The sequence below is a fragment of the Enhydra lutris genome, unplaced genomic scaffold (assembly GCF_002288905.1).
Source record: "Enhydra lutris kenyoni isolate GAN:26980312 unplaced genomic scaffold, ASM228890v2 scaffoldscaffold15, whole genome shotgun sequence".
Lineage (NCBI taxonomy): Eukaryota > Metazoa > Chordata > Mammalia > Carnivora > Mustelidae > Enhydra > Enhydra lutris.
In genome coordinates, this window is record NW_019154099.1 from 56,752,493 (window position 1) to 56,762,625 (window position 10,133).

At 35.1% G+C, this 10,133-nt stretch overlaps 1 pseudogene; it reads right to left on the reverse strand.

The window, feature by feature from the left end:
- Positions 1-5,811: 5,811 nt before the first annotated feature.
- Positions 5,812-6,742, reverse strand: LOC111146947 (annotated as a pseudogene).
- Positions 6,743-10,133: the final 3,391 nt, after the last annotated feature.

Here is a 10,133-nt window from a genome sequence, read left to right on the forward strand (position 1 = left end):
TTTATTATAATTCTGTTTGCTGACTTGCCGTTGTATGCCGTAATCCTTTTCCTGATGTAAAAATGTCTGATGTGTAAGCTCATTTAGGTTTTCTTTGATGGCGATTTTGGCCAATGCATTCCATATGCTTGTGACACAATGTTTGGAAATGTTATGTCTAAATTCTTTACATATTTGGAATCATTGTTGTTTTTGTACCACGGATTGTCAGTTTCATACCCACTGAAAAAGAGCTCACATTTACTTTTCCTTGAAAGAAATGCCTTTTTCTTAATATAATCTGGTATTCCACTCCCCCAAAATGCAACAAAGGGAAAGTTTTTTTTTTCCCCTCTTTAAGGCTTATAAGAATCTTCTGTTATTAATAATGCTAAGAACGTACTTGGGACTATCTGGTTGAAATTGTAGTGAGAAGGTCCGCGGTCAATGTTCAAAATGGATTAAGACCAGTGTAGAAGTCTCCAGGAAAATGAGCCTAAATCTGCACACAGGGAAGAGATAGCAGGGGGCCAGGGACTAACTTTAAACCACACATAGGAACAGGTTTTATTCCCACACTTAGTTCCACCTTCTGCCACATAAACATAATATCAAAATGAGTTGGTGTTAGTCACTGCTCTACTACCAACTCAAATGAGAAAACATTTTTAGGAAGGATTTTCCCATTTTACAATAAAAAGGGATTTTTAAAAATGTGCTCATCATATATAACCAAAGAATATGGTTTGGATTTTCAGTATTTGTTTTATAACATCTTTATATTAACAATACTGATGTGTCTGTCATTTTAATTTATTTCTTAAAAGTAAAGAATTGGTGGGATTCTTCGCTTCACACTGACCCCTCTGCCCACCTTAAAAATACGTTAAGTGAAAGTTACATTCAACATAAATAAATACTAACCATTTGAAAAATTTCTGTACTTGAAATGAGTTGAAATTACTGGTAGAATGCCTGGCAAATTGTTTAAATCTCTTGAAGAAACCAGGTGTTTCATTAAGTTTAGTTGGTAGAGATTAATGCTATTCAGATAATTGAGAAAGGGGACACTAACCTGTTTTGTATACATGTTTGGTCTTTTAATAGAAAATCAAAATATGATTTCATAGACAAAATTTATATCTGATAACTCCACTTTATATTTGTAATCCAAGAAGTACAACATTTAGACATGTGTGGAAAGAAACAAAATTTGTAATTAAGGCTCTCTATTATCACTAAATTATAGGATGTCTCCCTTTTTAGAAATTTTCACCTTTCTACTTTTTCTGGAGAATTTCCTGACTGCTTTCATTTGTTTCAGCCTGTGTATCTATTTCAGGTTATACTCAAATGGTTTCAGAACACCAAATCTAAATAATTAACATTTTGATTTTTTCCCATAGTCATGCTCAGCCATAGTTTCTATCAGGTTGGGCAGAGGTTCTTATGAATGAACTACTAATCAAAGACTTTTGGTTTTCTAAGTTACAGAGGCCTATACACCCCTTCTTGATCATTGTTTCAGAGTCAGTGGTCCTCAGTAGGTGGCAATATTGCCCCTCTGGGATATTTTTGGCTGTCACAACCGCAGGGGGGCATGCTAGTGGCTCCTAATGGATACAGGTCAGGGATGATGGTAAATGTGTACAATGAACAAGAGAGAACTCCCCACATAGTTATCTGACCCTAAAGGCCAACAGAGTCAAGATTAAGAAAATCTATCATAAGTCATTCTAAAATTACATTTTAAATTATTATAATAACATTGCCTTGATTTAATGGTCCCTCATTCCTACCTTTATGCCAGTTATCTTGCAAAGTGATTGATTCAAATTGGCCTTTTATAGGGAGTGGGTCTCTCAGTAATTCCAAAAAATGCTCTAAACAATTGTCTACACACATTTGTTTGCACATCAGTATTCTAAATTTAATATTAAAATGTATCTTAACTAATAAATTTTATTCCCATTTTGCACTGTCAATGCCATCTGTTTCTCTGATCATTATTTTTGACTATTTCCTCTTGATTATTAATGATATTATCTCAGAATGTGTCAGAAGAAATAATAATAGAAAATTTTGTTCATTTTATGGTTGTTTCAACCATTTGGTTTTTTCCCTAAAGGCAGAATGGTGACAGTACAAACGTAAACCAGGAAAAAATGCTTAATAGGTACTGTGGGTTTAACAAGTACAATGATGATGAGGAGGATGAAGACGAGGAAGACGATGACAATTTACACATCTACTATCTACTATGATGACAATTTACACGTCTACTATCGTAACTAGCATTGATTTTACACCTCATAAGTGACTATCATAGTGGTGAGAACTTCACTTACATGAACACATTTCAATTTGGGAGGTTGCAAATGTTGATTCTAATCTGCCTGGACTGAATCTCCTCATGGTCGTTTTCCTTTCAGTCCCACTCCCTCTGCTCGGGGTGGCAGATAGTAAGTCTTCAGTAAATACTGATGGAGTGAATACATGCTTGATGAATTTAATCTCATCTCAGAGACTACAACCTTCTGTTCGTCTTCTGTGGTACTCATCAGGTTCCATGTAGAACTCCAGTTGGTCTTACTCACAACTCACTCTCCTAGCATAGTGCCTGGGTCATGTCAGTCTCTTTAAAAGAACTTCTGAATAAAGAAATTAGTGAATATTTGGACTAATGCTTTTATATGTCTACCATTTTAACAGTAACATTATAAATGAGACTAAAAAATTAAATCATTGGCCAATGCCACAATCTGCATCCATGAGCTTCATTGTTTATGAAGGGTAAATGTCGTTCTTAGAAGATTCTTCATGAGTGTGTAGCCGCATTCTTTTCGACAGTTTTAATTATCTATGTATCTGTCTATGTATGTAAGCATGCATGCATATATGTACTTACATTTCTATTTATCTATCTGTCATCTATCATCTATTTATTATCTATCCATTTTTTAGCAATCATTCCCAGCTATGCTAAATGAATAAATGAAGGGCTGTGCATTTTTTCACCCCTTCGAATTCCTATCAATGCCAGATCTTTTTTTTCTTCTGGTGAAGTGGAAGTACAACCAAGCACTAGGTATTATCATTTATAAGAAAGAGAGTCAAATGTCATTTCTCTTTGCTTGTTAAAGGGACAGATTTTCATCAACAATTTCTTATTATTATCCACCATCTGTGTGATGGCTTTACATAATTACCTGCATACCATGTCTTTGATAGGCCTTATTTCTGATAAACAGAAAATAAAATTAAGCTCTCATATGAGATGCATTACAGAGGAAGCTTGGAATAAATATAGTAGATTTAATTTTTCCCTTTCACAAACCTGACAAGGCAGCTGCTGGAAGGCTTACTTAAGAATCTTTGTTTAGAATGAAATTCCAAATGATGAAGCATCAGCCTTTAATGACAAAATGTGCTATATGGTCAATTGGAAAGGAAGTGTTTTCCAGGCTTCGGTCTTAGATGCATCAAGAATTAAAAGAATATGAGATAATTTAGAATGATAGATAATCGTTTTGTGCCACTGAATTTTAAATCAACACCTGGGTTAGGCACGGCGAGTAGAATATGAAGCCAAGTACATTCAAGGAAGCAGTAGCATTTGCTTTTAATATTCATAAAGTTTTTACATTGAAGCTGTACAATATGTTCGATCACAGGTGGCACTTTAGGAAATTATGTCATATGATAGCAAATCAGCAGGTGTATGACTATTAGTGTGCCAAATGAGACTGGGCACAGGTATGATACTCCTCTCTGGAAGAAAAACAGCAAAATATATATTCAAACTGGATATATATAATCAGGTTGCAGAATGGGAAATAGCTAGGATGTTATTGTCCAGAGCTATTTCATGTCATAAAATCAATTGTGTTGGAAATATGTGAAAAAAACACACTGATTAACAAAGGATAAATATCATCATCAGTGTAAAATATGTACAAATCCTAAGTGTTCAGCCCTATGAATTTTGGAAATTCTTTATATTCAAACAACTAACACTCTAAGATAGTGAGCATTTTATTACCTCAGATCATTCTTTCCTCCCCTTTTAATGCACCCTCCCCCAAAAACCCTGTTTTTGATATGATAGTATCGCTGTGGAAGTTCATGGACACTGTATAATCAATTAATCACTATATTCTTTTGTATGCCCAACCAGACTCTCTTAATTATGATGCTCTTGTTGAGATCCTTCCACACTGTTGGGTGGATCTGTAGCATGATCATTTTTCTTATGGACCAGTAATTTATTGTATGGGTCTACCACAGAGGATTGTTGTTGCTGTAGTAGTTTTAATCTGTTTTTCTAATGATGGACAGTTACATTCTTTCTGGTTTGGGGATCTTATGAATTAAGCTGTTATGAATTTTTCCAAAAAAGTCACTTCTGTGGACATATGTTTTCATGTATCTTGGGTACATGATTGGAGTGGAACCAATGGGTCCTACACTGGCTGTATGCTTACCTTTATAAGAAAGTGTGAATCCCTCCTTCAAAGCGGCTGAACTATTTGACAATCCCATCAGCAAAATTTGAAAGTGTCACTTCCTCCACATTTCCCTAACATTTGATGTTTTTTAGTCATACTTCATTTTTATTTCAGATGTTTCAGTGGGTATAAAATGGTATCTCACAGAAGCTTTAATTTATATTTCCTTGATAACTAATAATGGTGATGATATTTCTACATGTGCATTGCCTATCATATCATGTATCTTTTTTGTGTGTGTGAAGTATATAAGTCTTTTGACCATATATTTTAAAAATAATTTTTAAGGTGAAATTAATATAACATAAATTTAACCACTTAAAATAAATAATTCAGTGATATCTAGTACCTTCACAGTATTGTTCAACCAACGCCTCTCCATAATTCCAAAGTACTTTCGTCAATCCAAATCAAACCCCATACTCATTAAGCAATTTTCCCATTCTCCACCCATCCTGACCCCTTGCCAACACTGATCTGTGTCTTGTCTCTATGGATTGAGCTGTTCCAGATATTTCACATAAATTAAATCATATAATATGTGACCTTTCATGTCTGACTTTTTTCACTTAAAATACCCTTGGAAGTGTTTAAGAATATAAATAACAGCATTTTGGAGGTTTTCCCATGGAGTAGCATGTGACGCTATTTCATTTCTTTCCATGGCTAAATGATAGTCCATTGTAGGTATAAAACAGTTTATTTATTCATTCATCTGTTTTTGGACATTGAGGTTATTTCTACCTTTCTGTTATTGTGAATATGCTCCTATAAACATGTGTGGGCATCTACTTGTTTGAGTACTTGTTTTCTATCCTTTTGGGTAGATATATAGGAGTGGAATTGCTGACTTATATGGTAATTCTGTGTTTAAGCTTTTTTTTTTTTTAATGTGTTGTTTTCTTTTTAATTGTGGATTTTTGGAGTTCTTTAAATATTTAGTTATGCCTTTATCAAATAAGTTGTAAATATATTTTCTAGCTCATGGTTAAGTCTGTCTTTTGATAAATACAAACTTTGAACTCTAAAAAAGTTCAATTTATCATTTTTTCTTCAACATGAGTAACGCTGTATGTGTGACATGTGTGGCATGAGGAAGAAAGCCCTTTACAAAATCTGTCATGTTTCAAGTGGTAATGGAACAAATGTCAGGATGCTGGGTAAAGTAGTTTTAAGCTTCTTGATTTGGAAGTGCCGTAAGTGGAGACGAAATGACAATGGTTGTTACTTTTGTTATATAGCACAGTAGCATTTGTGGGGTTTTCTTTTCAGGGCAATTTTTATTTATTTATTTATTTTTCAGTTTCATACTTTTATTTGACAATCAGTGATTAGTTCTCATCCATGGTAACTGCAGATTTTTTAAAGCAGTGACAGGTACATAGGTAACCAATGCAGAGGGCTTGTTTGGTGAATCTCCATTTTCATTATGTTTTCTGGACAACTGCACATGGATACAATATGGAACATTCCTTACTCCTTTGGCCCAGACAGTTTTATTGAGCTTGGCGTCAATGCACACATCTTCTTCATGGCACATTTCCGGATTTCTCTGAGTGTGGGAGGGAAACACTTCTTGAAACTCACTCCATGGATCGGCTTGTGAATGTTGATGGTGTACTCTCTGCTCACTACCTTGTTGATGGCAGAATGGTCCTTCTTCTTGCTACCCTTTTTTGTGGGAGCTATTTTCCTAAGTGTGGTTTTGGGCTCTATGTGGTCCGTTCAGTTTCAGGCCTCATTCTCTAATACCTATCTAATCTCTTTCTTATAAACTATCCTGATGTCACACAGATAAACCTTGTATTTCTTGTAACAAGAACTTTGTTTAATACACCAAATCTGGACATTGTATTTTTTTTATTGCCCATTTGACAGGTCCATTATGTACTATAAGATTACTTTTTACACTTCTCATTCTTGAAAGAGACATCTTTGAATATTTTACCAGCCTATTTTATTTATTGTTTTGTGAATTTTGTATGCTTTGTCATTTATTTTATTTTGTTATTTTATTTTTAAGTAAGCTTATACCCAGCATGAAGCCCAACACAGGACTTGAACTCAAGACCCTAAGATCAAGACCTGAGTTGAAATCAAGAGTTAGGATGTTTAAATGACTGAGCCACCCAGGCACCCCTCCTTTGTCCATTTTAAAAAGCATTTCTTCATAGGTTTTGAAAAAAGTGTTTGGAAATGTATTACCTACCTATCTGCCGCCTACCAGTTAACTTGTTCCTTCTTGGGACTGCCATCCCTTTAGCTAGCGCTGCAGGTAGACTAAGAACAGGGAAAGAGCTGGATCTGGTTATTTTTAGCCTACACTTATGACCTAGGAGAAACCCGATTGGAAAGACCTTCTCTGAGGTTGTCCTCCCTCATTACAATCTATAGCCTAGGTATCCCCTTGTTTTTCACTATTGTAGGATCTTCTCAAGACCAGTTTCATATTTGCAAGGTCCAGTACAAAATGAGAATATGGAGCGCCTTGTTAGAAAAGTATGCACAATTTCAGAAGATACCAGCAGAGCACTAACCCAAGAGTTGGCCCTTCCAAGTAAGAGTCCCTGAATGACCATGCAGTTTGTGCCCTGATGAAGCTGGTCCTATAAACTCTTCATACAATGTGCCATAACTTGTCATTGTAATCATCATGATAATAATTTTGGTGATTTTCCTGTTATGTTTGTTTGATTTCTAGAATATGGCAACAGCTATGAAAGTGAGTTCCATGTGTTTTATTTCTTGTTTCATGCCAGCATCCAGACCCACACATACAGTATTGAAATTGAAAATCAGTTAGAGTTGATTAAATGAATAACTGAAAGAATGAATAGACCAACTGATATTTATGTTATAATTTCAACATTCCAGTTATAATTAAAAGCATAGAGAGAACACAAAACAGTTCTGTGTAACAATGAGGAAAGCTTCATTATGAGCACCACTCTTGATTAATGGGAAATATCCTCACCCTCTATGGTACTCTATGGGTCTCATCCAGAATGAAAGCTACCGGGGGCTCAAGTTCTGCCCTTGATGTGCATTTAAACCCCATCTTTCTACCCAGTCCAGGTTAGCAGTCCACGAAAAGAAGGAAGAGCAAGTGGTGAAGATCTCTTAACCAGATTTTGACATGATTAATCTCAGTTGATTTCTTGATGCTCTCCCAATGATTGACCAGTGCATATTGTATAAATAACTTTACTCATTGGCTCCATTGGTCCTCAGTACATTAACAGGCATAGAAGGTGGACAATATGGAATTGGTGTGTATTATCTTTTTGTGACAAAATAACATTGTAACATTCACATCAAATCTTTCTCATTTTTTTCTTGGATATAGTACAAAAGATCATTTTTCTGGAATAACAAATTTTCAATTGTAATATCTTCTTGATTAGAAAAAAATGTATGAAGTTCAATTAGCAAACATACAGCACATCATTAGTTTTTGATGTAGGGTCCAATGATTCATTAGTCACGTATAACACCCAGTAAAAAATGTTTAATCACTAAAGATACACTGTTTACTATTTGTCTATCTGGTGCAGTTTTGCTGAGTCCTTTACAAAATAATCACTCAGCCTTCCCCTCATTCTATTTATCCACTGTAATACTGTTGTGTGGCCATTTCTTTGTAACTGTTCTTCAAAAATTTCTCTAAAACCTCAATGCCCTTTTCCATCTGGCCTTATTTTATCTTATCTGTAACTTCCAAAATCTATCCTCATGTATTTCTTTCTTTTCTCCAACTTCTCAAATTCTGCCTTTCCCTGAATCACTCTGAACCAGAGAAATGAAAGAAGTATGAACTTTTATTCTTCACTGAAACAAATATGAAGACAGAAGTAGACAAAATTCAGATTGTATATGTTACTCTTTTTTGCATCTCTAATATTTTATAATTTCTTTTAGTCCAGTGAATTTCGTATGACTCTAAAACTACTTAATTAGGGCACATGATACTTTTTATTTTGGTGCAAATAGAATTTTTTAAATTGCTCAAAATATAATAGTTTATTTTTAATTAATCCTTTGCAACTAAACCAAATACAAAATTTCCCAACATAAATATATATTGATGGTGAGAAAGAGAGTTGATAGAAGTAAGATCGTATCAGTACTAAAAAATCACATCCACATATTGGAGTAAATAAGCAATTGACCTCATTTACAAGCATTGGTATCTTCTTGGTATCTGTCTGTCATAAAAGGTAAAGAACAGCTAGCATGCAACATGGAGTTTTTGTTTACACAAGACAATCTTAGCTCATCAGGCTCTTTCTATTCCACTCTTAACTTGCTTTCATGGGAAAATCATATTACTAAGGGAAGGATTATCGCACAGTGTTTCCCTCTGGGGAAAAGGTTGGTAACTAACCCCACACAATCTGAAAGCCAGGCTTCCATATTCACAAGCTGCCTCTAGCCTGCTCCTTTCCTAGGCAATGAGAAGTAGGGGAAAGACAGCAGCTCTCTCCTTTGCTAATTGGAATGAAAATGAGGGCTTCCTTTCTCCATTTCAAATGACACCATCTTCAGCCTGCTGAATAAATCCTTTATTGTGGACTTTCAATGCAGGAGGAATTCAATTCCATACTATCAAGAGGGAGTCAAGGACATTGTAATTGATATTCAGAGTAACAAGGTAACCTATTTTCACAGGAAAGGTCACCTGAAAGACAAATAAGGACTTGAAGAACAGCTTGAGATTCTGAAGACAGTGACCAGTGACCACACAATTAGACGGTAATTGGGATCCTGGTGGTTTTTATTGTTCTGTTTTGTTTTTTGTTTTTTTTTTCTTTCAGGAACAAGTAGTATTTCTAAAAGGTTCAGCTATTTTGCAATTCAAAGTCTAAGAAAACAAATAAATATTGTATCTTAATAAAGACTAAGAAATAGACAACTTCGTATTTTTTCTGTAGGTGAAATAGCTAGACCAATTTGCAACAGTCCAGAAATAATTGAGTGCTACTTAAAATAAATGAATCTGTTATATAAAACCAATACATAGATACATAAAACACAGAATTTGTGCGAGTATGGATGCAGTCCATATACACATTTAGATGTTTAAGTCATGGCACTAAGATGTTAACATTTTCCTAGGCCTACGTCTGAAGCAAAGGAATGTATAGCAGGAATGGAGGATATTTGAGATGGAAAGAAAACTGCTATCAACAAAAATCCCTTTCCTAAATATATTTCTCTATTCGTGTGCCTGTAGGTGCTGTGGCAAGAAAAAAAATATGTTGAGACTATAACGATCCTCTCTCACATGAAGTCATTTTAATTCATTATGTAAGTGTGAATTTCCTCTGCTTAGACTCACCGAAGACTTGGTAGAGAGAAAAGATAAAAAGAGAGAGAAGAAAGCGAGGGAGGTAGGTCGCCAGCATCAAGTTATTACCTCAGCTCTTCCTCCCTGCATTGAGGCATCAGTGACTCCCAGCAAACAGAAACCCTCCTTCTGCCTACTCCCTGGGTATTGTGTTTCTAGGTGACCAGAGTGCTGAGTATACAGAGCTAGGGCTGTTGAAGCTCCTTCAGTGAAGGTCTGAGGTCAACTTTAATTACCGTTAACCTAACACCAACGGTCGAAAATGCATATTTAGGAAAGTGACTTTGCTGGACACGAAT